A 9867-nucleotide genomic window follows, 5' to 3' on the forward strand; every position below is an offset into this window, starting at 1 on the left:
ATACAATTAAGCAATTAACCTCCTATCATGCTGTGTGGCATGTATACAAATGCTGAGCAGGCCCAGTTGACCTTGATTTTGGATCAAGATGGCAAGAGGAAAGGATCTAAGTGACTTTGAAAGAGGGGTCATTATTGTGGCATGAATGGCAGGAGCTTCAGTCACAAAGACAATCAATTGGCTCGTGTTCTGGACAAGTGGGCAAGTGCAGGTGTGGGACACCAAGATAACAGGACAGGCCTGACTGCTTGACCCCTACACTGAGGGGGTCTGGAGGCTCTGTTATGCTGGGGGGGATTTTTCCTAGCATGGTTTGGGTCCACTTGTCCCCTTAGAGCAATGGTTCCGAACCCTGGTACTGGAGGACCCCATACCCTGCTGGTTTTTGTTCCAACCGAGCTCTATTTAATTGAACCTTAATTGAAGTTAAAATCTGCTTACATATGCCTTTTTAATTGAGTAATAAAAGGGTTTGTTCTTTAATAAGTTATTTATACAATTCTATACGTAATATAACCCACCTGCTGTTTAAAATAATGAAAAGGCTCCGATTTAGGAAATCATTAGTTCAATTAATGGTTCAATAATGTAATTGAGAGCTTGGTTGGAACACAAACCGGCAGCATAGGGGCTCCTCCAGGACCAGGGTTGGGAATCCTTGCCTTAGAGGGAAGGGTCACCTTTATCCTGTGGTGACATTTCTATCCTGATGCGAGTTGTCTCTTCCAGGATGACAATGCCCCATCCACAGGGCATGAGGGCTCACTGAATGGTGTGATGAGTATGAAAATGATTTGAATCATATGCTATGGCCTTCACAGTCACCAGATCTCAACCCAACTGAACACCTATAGGAGATTGTGGACCAATGTGTTAGACAGCACTCTCCACCATCATCAAAACACCAAATGAGGGAATATATTTTGGAAGAATGGTGCTCATTACTTCAGTAGAGTCCAGAGACTCGTAGAATCTGTGCCAAGAGCATTGCAGCTGTTCTGGCGGCTCATGGTGGCAAAACACCTTACTGAGACACTTTATTTGTCTTTACTTTAATTTGTCACCCGTCTGTATGTATATGTACAGTACTATGCAAAGGTTTTAGGCAGATGTGAAAAAATGCTGTAAGGCAAGAATGCTTTCAAAAACAGACATGTTAATAGATGATATTTATCAATTAACAAAATGCAAAGTGAGTGAACAGAAGAAAATACATAAAATCAATATTTGGTGTGACCACCCTTTTCCTTCAAAACATAATCAATTCTTCTAGGTACACTTGCACAAAGTCAGGGATTTTGTAGGCATATAGTCAGGTGTATGATTAAACAATTATACCAAACAGGTGCTAATGATCATCAATTCAACATGTAGGTTGAAACAGAAACAGCTGTGTAGGAGGAATAAAACTGGGTGAGGAACAGCCAAACTCAGCTAACAAGGTGAGGTTGCTGAAGACCGTCTACTGTCAAAAGTCATACACTATGGAAAGACTGAGCACAGCAACAAGACACAAGGTAGTTATACTGCATCAGCAAGGTCTCTCCCAGGCAGAAATTTCAAGGCAGACAGGGGTTTCCAGATGTGCTGTCCAAGCTCTTGTGAAGAAGCACAAATAAATGGGCAACGTTGAGGACCATAGACGCAGTGGTTGGCTAAGGAAAATTACTGCAGCAGATGAAAGACGCATCATGCTTACTTCCCTTCACAATTGGAAGATGTCCAGCAGTGCCATCAGCTCAGAATTGGCAGAAAACAGTGGGACCCTGGTACACCCATCTACAATTCTCCGACGTGGCAACAAGGCCAAGCGACTCAACTATGCACAAAAACACAGGAACTGGGGTGCAGAAAAATGGCAGCAGGTGCTCTGGACTGATGAGTCCAAATTTGAAATATTTGGCTGGAGCAGAAGGCAATGTTTGTTTATCGAAGGGCTGGAGAGCGGTACATGAATGAGTGTCTGCAGCCAACAGTGAAGCATGGTGGAGGTTCCTTGCAAGTTTGGGGCTGCATGTCTGCAAATGGAGTTGAGGATTTGGTCAGAATGAATGGTCTCCTCAATGCTGAGAAGTACAGGCAGATACTTATCCATCATGCAATACCATCAGGGAGGCATCTGATTGGCCCCAGATTTATTCTGCAGCATGACAATGACCAAAAACATACAGCAAACGTCATTAAGAACTATCTTCAGCATCAAGAAGAACAAGGAGTCCTCGAAGTGATGGTGTGGCCCCCACAGAGCCCTGATCTCAACACTGTTGTCTGGGATTACATGAAGAGAGAGAAGCAACTGAGGCTGCCTAAATCCACAGAAGAACTGCGATTAGATCTCCAAGATGTTTGGGCCAACCTACCTACCGAGTTCCTTCACAAACTGTGTGCAAGTGTACCTAGAAGAATTGATGCTGTTTTGAAGGCAAAGGGCGGTCACACCAAATATGGATTACATGTAGATTTTTCTTCTGTTCACTCACTTTTCATTTAGTTAATTGATAAATATAATCTATTAACATGTCTATTTTTGAAAGCATTCTTACTTTACAGCATTTTTTCATACCTGCATAAAGCTTTTGCACAGTACTGTATATGCGCTCATTCATACTTGCATATCTAACACAATATATTTGTGGTAGGAATAACCATGAGGCATTGTGGAAATGCCTAAACATGCGGTTGATGTTTCTCTAGTCAGACTGGGCTGGAAGTGAATCTGACCTCTGTGGCTAATTAGTCTGTGAGTGACATGAATGACAGATGCATGTATGTGGGACGCTTGAGGAGCACTAAAGCATTTTTTTTATTAGTAGTATTCTGTTGTGTAGGTTGAATGCAATAGGATAATCAAGTTTAGTAGCAGCCTGTGAACTACGCTCAGACATGGCAACACGACTCGCTGGGTGAGTTGACTCTATGCCCTCTTCTGAAGATATGCTCCGTGGTCCGTGTTTGTGTTACTCTTGCTGTGTTGGTGGTGAATAATGTTATACATGTTGCAGAACAAATGTTGATGCTGCATGATTTGTTTACTGGTAACTAAAATGTGTGGCATATGACGATGTTACTTTGCTTTCTCAGTTGGCTTATTTCAATCAGATTAGTGATGTTTTAGTATGGTAAATTATCATCATAAATTTTAGTCACTCATGTCCATTGATAGCGTGTCTGAGAATATAATATTTTGCAGTGTGGAAGCATTATCTTCAGCTTGCTGTGAATGGACACTTCAGACTGTACAATGTCTGCGTGTTGCTGCTTGTGAATGGACTGGATGGGGTTTGGTGTGTGTGTGTGTGTGTGTGTGTATGTGTGTGGACGGGGTGGGTGCTTAGATGGGGGGGCCTAGAAAAACATCATAGCCCCAGGGCCCAATGTGGTTTAATGCAGGCTTATGGGCAGCAAGTCTCTCCCTTCCCTTACGCCAGGGCACATGAGCTGTTTTCTACGTGTCTTTCTATTTGTCATTAAATTTATTTCTTCATGATATAGTTTTCTTTTTGTGGATGTATGTAACCAGAAGGAGGGGGCAAGAGAACGTAGCCAGCTCTTGTAATTGTTTTAGGATATGGGATAATATTTGTTTCTTGGTTGATTTCTTGGTTTCACTTTATAACTAGTTATATTTTACGTATGTGTGCAGTGATTTTCTTATAGTGTGTATAATGTATATATGTGTGTGTGTGTGTGTGTGTATATATGTATGTGTCTTGGGATTGATTAATGTAATTGCATGTGTAATGTATTACTCAGGTTGGGCTGAAGCGAGTGCTGGTCGGCCCCTGGTGGTGATTGTCCGATTGTATCTATATGTATTGGAATCTGTTGTGAATAATTTTAATTTGTTTTATTATTCTATACGAAATAAACGTTTACCTTTCATCTTTCTTTTATTTCACATCTCCGCTTACTCCTATTTGTTTAAGAGGGGCCTGCACTGGGGAACCGGGCCTTAGTTATAAATACTTATTTGAGTAAAATTCCCGAAGTGGTGTAGTAGACTAATTAATTACTGGGTACAAGAGAATCTGTGTGCATTACGCCACAGGGTTGCATCGCATAGTTACATTTCTTACAAGTGTTTATAAAACTTAAAATGTATAGACTTTGCATAAGGAATTATATAGATAGATATTCATTACATTTTGTCAATAATATCTGCAGTGTATGACCATTAATGCATTCATGATTAGTAGCATGTATTTGACGGTGCTGTCTCTGTCTCTGCTGGGCCCTGTGTCGATACTGTGTGAGAGAAGGAGAAAAAGGAGAATGAGATTGATACAGCTGGGGGGGGTTGTTGAGACAACACTGTTGACAGGCTGAGATACAGTCAGCCCATGACTAGTTAGAAATAGAAGTCTAGCAATATTGAAGAGCTGCTGGTACTCTAGGGATCTCTGTGGACACCCAGAGCACCCCCTTGTGGGCTGCAAGGTTAACCTAATTCAAGTTTATTCTATGTATTCCTTCCACTGCAAAATCTTGCTCTCAGTCCGATGGTTTGCCTGATCGATTGACCATCTGGTTGATTATATAATCACGCCTTTTGGATCACCTTAACTGTGTTCATGGGCCCCAGACCACTGCCTGTTACTCAGATCTGCTACAGCCCAAGTACCTCACAGTTGCCATTGTTGCTTTATTAGCAGATGCCCAGATCCAGGACTTTGCACATCAATACTAAAACATTGTTTTATTTTGATTTCTGTGTTTTGCATAATTTAACCACAATCCTCTACAAAATGTATTGTGTTGCTGGGGTTTCATTTTACAGGCTGATGTATATGATAGGGCTATGACAAAGGTATACTATTCATTTCTGTAATTATGTGGGTTTGTAACAATTTATTTTAATTAGTTGAGTGAGAGGGGCATTGTTTTGTATACCCGTGAAGTGGATACTGATGCTAATTGATCATGTTTCGTGTTCAGTGTTACTCACTGCTTCAGATTCCTGAACTTGCCCCCCCCCACACTCAGTCTAACTATAAGAGCAGGGGGAAGGATTGATGCGGAAAATATGGCCTAATAAGCTATGAAGTTATGTTGTTTTGGGGGCTTTGCATTTTTTTTAATATTTCGAATTAATAGTATGAAAATAGTATTAGTAAAAAAAAAAATTCTTCACTCATTTGCGCACCCCTAGCATTTGCCTATGCCAAGGGCCGGCCCTGCCATTATGTTGTATTAACTGGGTAATTAATACTATCTGTGGATTTTATTAGTGCAGTCTGCTCTACAGATGTTACATTTTACTAATGTTTCATGTTTATCTGATTTTCACGTCAAGACCAACTCTGTGTAGTCCAGTTATAGTGCCTGTGCAGCTGTTCTTAACAGCAGCCGCCTGTGATTCCTGTAGAGCTGAGGGAGGTTTTTGTACGGACGTGTATCACTGTGTGAGAGGAGTCCAACCATGCTGCTGACAGTAGTAATCTCCTGCATCTTCAGCCTGGACTCCACTGATGGTCAGAGTGAAGTCAGTCCCAGATCCACTGCCACTGAATCTCTCTGGGATCCCAGACTGACGGGTAGTGGCATAATAGATCAGGAGTTTAGGAGCTTCTCCAGGTTTCTGTTGGTACCAGGCTAGGTAGTGATAAGGAGAGCTCCATAGAGACTGACTGGATTTACAGCTGATAGTGACACTGTCTCCCTGACGAGCGGATTTCACTGAAGGGGACTGAGTCATCACAATGTCACCACATGATTCTGGTCAGGAAAATGAACACAAATTACTCATTAAATTAATTCAACAATAGATAATACAATATGGTTACATGACTCACAATGAATGATATAAATTACAACTTTCTCACCCTGAGCAAGCAGAGCCAGTGTCCAGAGCAGGAGCCCCAGTGAAGCCATGTTCTCTGTGTGTCTCAGTGAGTGTGAGAGGACTGAACTGTCAGCTTTAAAACCCTGAGCAATGGAGCAGCGCAGTTATTATAGCTGCTGATCAGAGCAGTGAGGCAGGACAGGGATGCACAGCAGCTTCCTTTATACAAATCCTGTCACAGACAGTTAGATGAGCTGTGAACACGGGTGGACTTGATAGGGTTGGGCTAATGTTATGGTTTTCATCTGTATTTACCCAGTAGAATTCAAAGTCTGTTACTAATATCTAATCAGATTATTTTGTGTCTTGGTCTTGATGTTCCTTATGTAAGTCATACTGCCTTATTTTGATAAATGTATAGACATTCCTAACTGAGAAATGTAGACTTGTGGTAAAATAGACATCTTTAACAAACACAGCTTTGAGGCTCTGTGTTTTACAATACAGGTGTAAGATTTTGTTTTTCTGTATATGATTCCTAGTCAATCTGCATAAGTTTAACAAACTCAAATTATTACCTATTTCTTCTTTCTTCTTTGTTCAGTTTGCAACTTTATAGTGTTTCCTCTGAACCAATCATATTGAAACACCTCTATACCATGAGCTCCATATGTGATGAGATCATGTATGACTATGGATCCCTCTCCTGTGCCCATGCCTGAGGTCATGAGGTAAACACAAGAATGCACTGGACCCTGGTCTGACTGGATGAGTTCAGACCATGTGTGAATGTGAATGGTTAAACTGCAGGTCATTGGGAGACACAGTATCCCATGGAGAGAGAATCTTCCATGGCAGAGAAATATGCTGTACCCTAGAATATTTTACACAGGCCATTGACAAAAGGGTGCACAATAATTATATTATTCAGCTTACAGATGACACTGAAATCACTTAAGCACTTAATTAATTAATATACGTATTAATAGACCTGAAGTACCAGAGGCTTAGGCTACAATTGTTTAAATATAATAGAAAACAAATGGGTTATTTCTTTCTTTGGATTTTTCTGTTTCTTATAATTATTGATGGGCAGTGTTTTGGGGAAGATTGTTGATTTGCTGTCAAATGGTTGTTAAATGTGTTTCTTTCTAATTAGTTTTAGCTGAGCCTCCTGCAGTAATCATCCACACCTGCGCTAATTCGAGTGTGCCTCTATCCTGCTCACTGACTCTACATCCACATTCATCCCTCCTTCCACTGATTGACTTTGACTGCATAAAGGTAGGGGAGCAGCTGAACAAGAAAGAGAAGCCCATGGACAGCAGCAAGAAAGGCAGTGCATGGAGGGGAGGTAGAGGATACGGCAGCGGCTGAGAGCAATGCAGAACTGTGCTGAACTTCTATGCAACAAGCCAAGTGGGACAGCGAAGGCAAATGACAGGGTAGAGGAAGACTATAACTTGGAGGACTATAGCTTTGACGGAAGTCCAACTATTGCAAGTTAAGTGCTTTATATCGTTCGTCTCTGTGTGTATAACAAAACGGGAGCAAGAGAAGTCTGACTGGTTTCTTTGTCACTGTCGCCGACAGGGTAATTCTGGGCATAGCAGTCTCCAGGTCTGGGTCAAGTGCTGCCTCTACAGAGGGAGAATGCTGAGCCGTGAGATGAGACGGCAATGTGGATTGGCTAATAGAACTGAATGAATGAGAGGCATGTAAATCCTAGCAATATGACTGAAAAGTCCTAAGACAATGCTGTGCTCTCCTTCTCTCTCTCCCTTTTCTCTCCACTGCTGAGGCGATGCTGGAGGAAGAGATCCTGGGGTCTGGATGAAGCCAGAGGGACCTGTGTGCCCCTCCGGACAGACTGGAATAAAGACTATGATCTGCAAAGAAACCAGAGACCTACTATGTAGAGAGGTAGGTGTTCTACTTTTATCATCCATTTGTTTTATTAAAGGCAATTTTAGGAATTAGTATTTTAGGTTAGTTCGCCCATTATTTGTGCAGACTGTGTGCCCTGCGCCACTGTGATTATTGTATCTGCCTGTGGAGTCTGTGGTGCATATCCTGGGATCCAAGATGCACCTGCAGGTTGATGGATGGTCACAAGGTACCCTACCTCTTCAACAATGTGGGGTGGCATAGGTGTGTTGGGAGGAGGGGTTGCATACATGACGCATATTACTTTAGTTCCTCACAACATGGTGAGGGAGAGCAGAATAAAAAATAAAAAAATTAACATCGGCAAGTCCTGGTTGAGTCCACAGACTCCCAGCAGATCCCTGACATGAAACGGACTCCTTTCCCAGCCATGCCATTGGCTATATTCCACTACTGCAACTCGATGTCATGCATATGCATCCTGGTGCCTGTATTGGACAGGAGCTCACACAGTGCTCACCTCCTGTGAGCCTCTGGTGACACAGCCACAGTATAATAAACTGTCACTTGTACATGTGTTCACACCTACTCCTTGTCCTGCCTGCTTATCCTTTTCATCTTCATGTCTGCTCTCCCAAATGACCCGAGTCATTAGATGAAGACAGGGTGCCAACACCTAGTTTCTGCACTCGGTCTCCCCCCGATTTCTGAAATGGGGACAAGCCCTGTTGTTCACCCACACTGGATCACTGTCTCCCTGTTTCTGAATGATGTGTGACTGGACAAGGCACAGCACTGGATCTGTTGGAATGGCAGTCAGGTGAAGCAGGAGCCTGGATGTGTTAGAGCTACTTTCCTCTTCAGATGTCTGTTGGCAACATCAATGACAGCAATATGGACTGTAGCTATTAACACTGACCACAAGAGGGAGACAACACTTCTGACGGTTAATTAAATAATGACTCCATAATGACACAGGTTATTACAATAAAAACTAAACTGACAGATATCCCAGTACCATAATGGTCCTCTAGCAAGTGTGACCTTACTAATCCCAAGCACACTAGTTGTGTTGATCTCTGTGCCATTGGGAATACTTTTCTTACACAGAAAAGAGCATTCTGGACTCCAGTCATTGTTTCCTATACTATTGCTGAAGATTTTAGTTCTGTACTACATAATCAGAGATTATATCGTGTGTGAAAAATGAAATGGCTATCGTAATAAAATTGAACTGATTGGTACTTTAGAAACTCAAATCAGTGTGTTTGTCAAGGATTGGCACCGCCCTAAGTAATTGAGCAGTGCTTATGTTATTTTCTTTCTATAATATAATAGAAACACGACCTTAGTGTTGTGATGTCTGATTTATGCTGCTGTGCTGCACTCTGGGAGAAATTAGAAAAACCTGTAAGTCTTTCCTGTTGTGATTGTGGTCAGCAATGGACGTGTCTGTTGGACACACGGGAAAGAAGCATTTTGATTACCGTTTACTCCTTTATCAAATGGCCAGAATCTTTCATATTTAACACTCCCCAACTTAATAAAGTGTGTGGGGGGGGGGGGAAATCTCTAAATCCTCAATAAATAAATAAATTATCCATTTGATTTGTAGAGTACATTTATGCATTTTACAGTAGTTTGATTTTTCTCTTATTAAAAAAAATCAATACCACTAGTTTATCTACCAGTCTTGGGTATTTTTACATAAATAGGTAAAATCAGTAGATTCTTTTTTTTTTTTTTTTTTTTTAAGAAGGCTAAATATAAGCTAAACAAATGAAGGTACACTAGTACACAGTGCAAGTGCAAACAAAAATCTAAACATGGAAGGATTACTGATGCGGCCAAATTAACAAACGTCTACTTATTGTATTGTAACGGCAGGGCAATGGGGGATCTGTGGGACTCTGTGTTGGACTCACATGGGTGTGGGTGCTGTGTGATAGAAAGCAAGCGAGGAGTCTACGTGTGTGACATCACCTACCATGAGTCCCTCTGCATTGTGATTGTTTATTTTTAATGTAATTCAGCATTATGATCCTCTAATTTCATGTGATGAAATGTAATCCATGTATTGTACAGCGCTGCAGCAATACTGCAACATTCAAATGATGTATTAATTGTATGATGCACTTAATTATTTATGTTGGGACATGCTTTGGAAAGGTGTTCTGCTATAAAATTATAATTGATCT

At 41.4% G+C, this 9867-nt stretch overlaps 1 gene segment (V, D, J or C); it reads left to right on the top strand.

The window, feature by feature from the left end:
* Positions 1 to 9867, top strand: part of LOC136766414 (Ig kappa chain V-III region MOPC 321-like) — a 52806-nt gene that overhangs the window by 11523 nt on the left and 31416 nt on the right.

This window comes from Amia ocellicauda, chromosome 13 (assembly GCF_036373705.1).
Source record: "Amia ocellicauda isolate fAmiCal2 chromosome 13, fAmiCal2.hap1, whole genome shotgun sequence".
Lineage (NCBI taxonomy): Eukaryota > Metazoa > Chordata > Actinopteri > Amiiformes > Amiidae > Amia > Amia ocellicauda.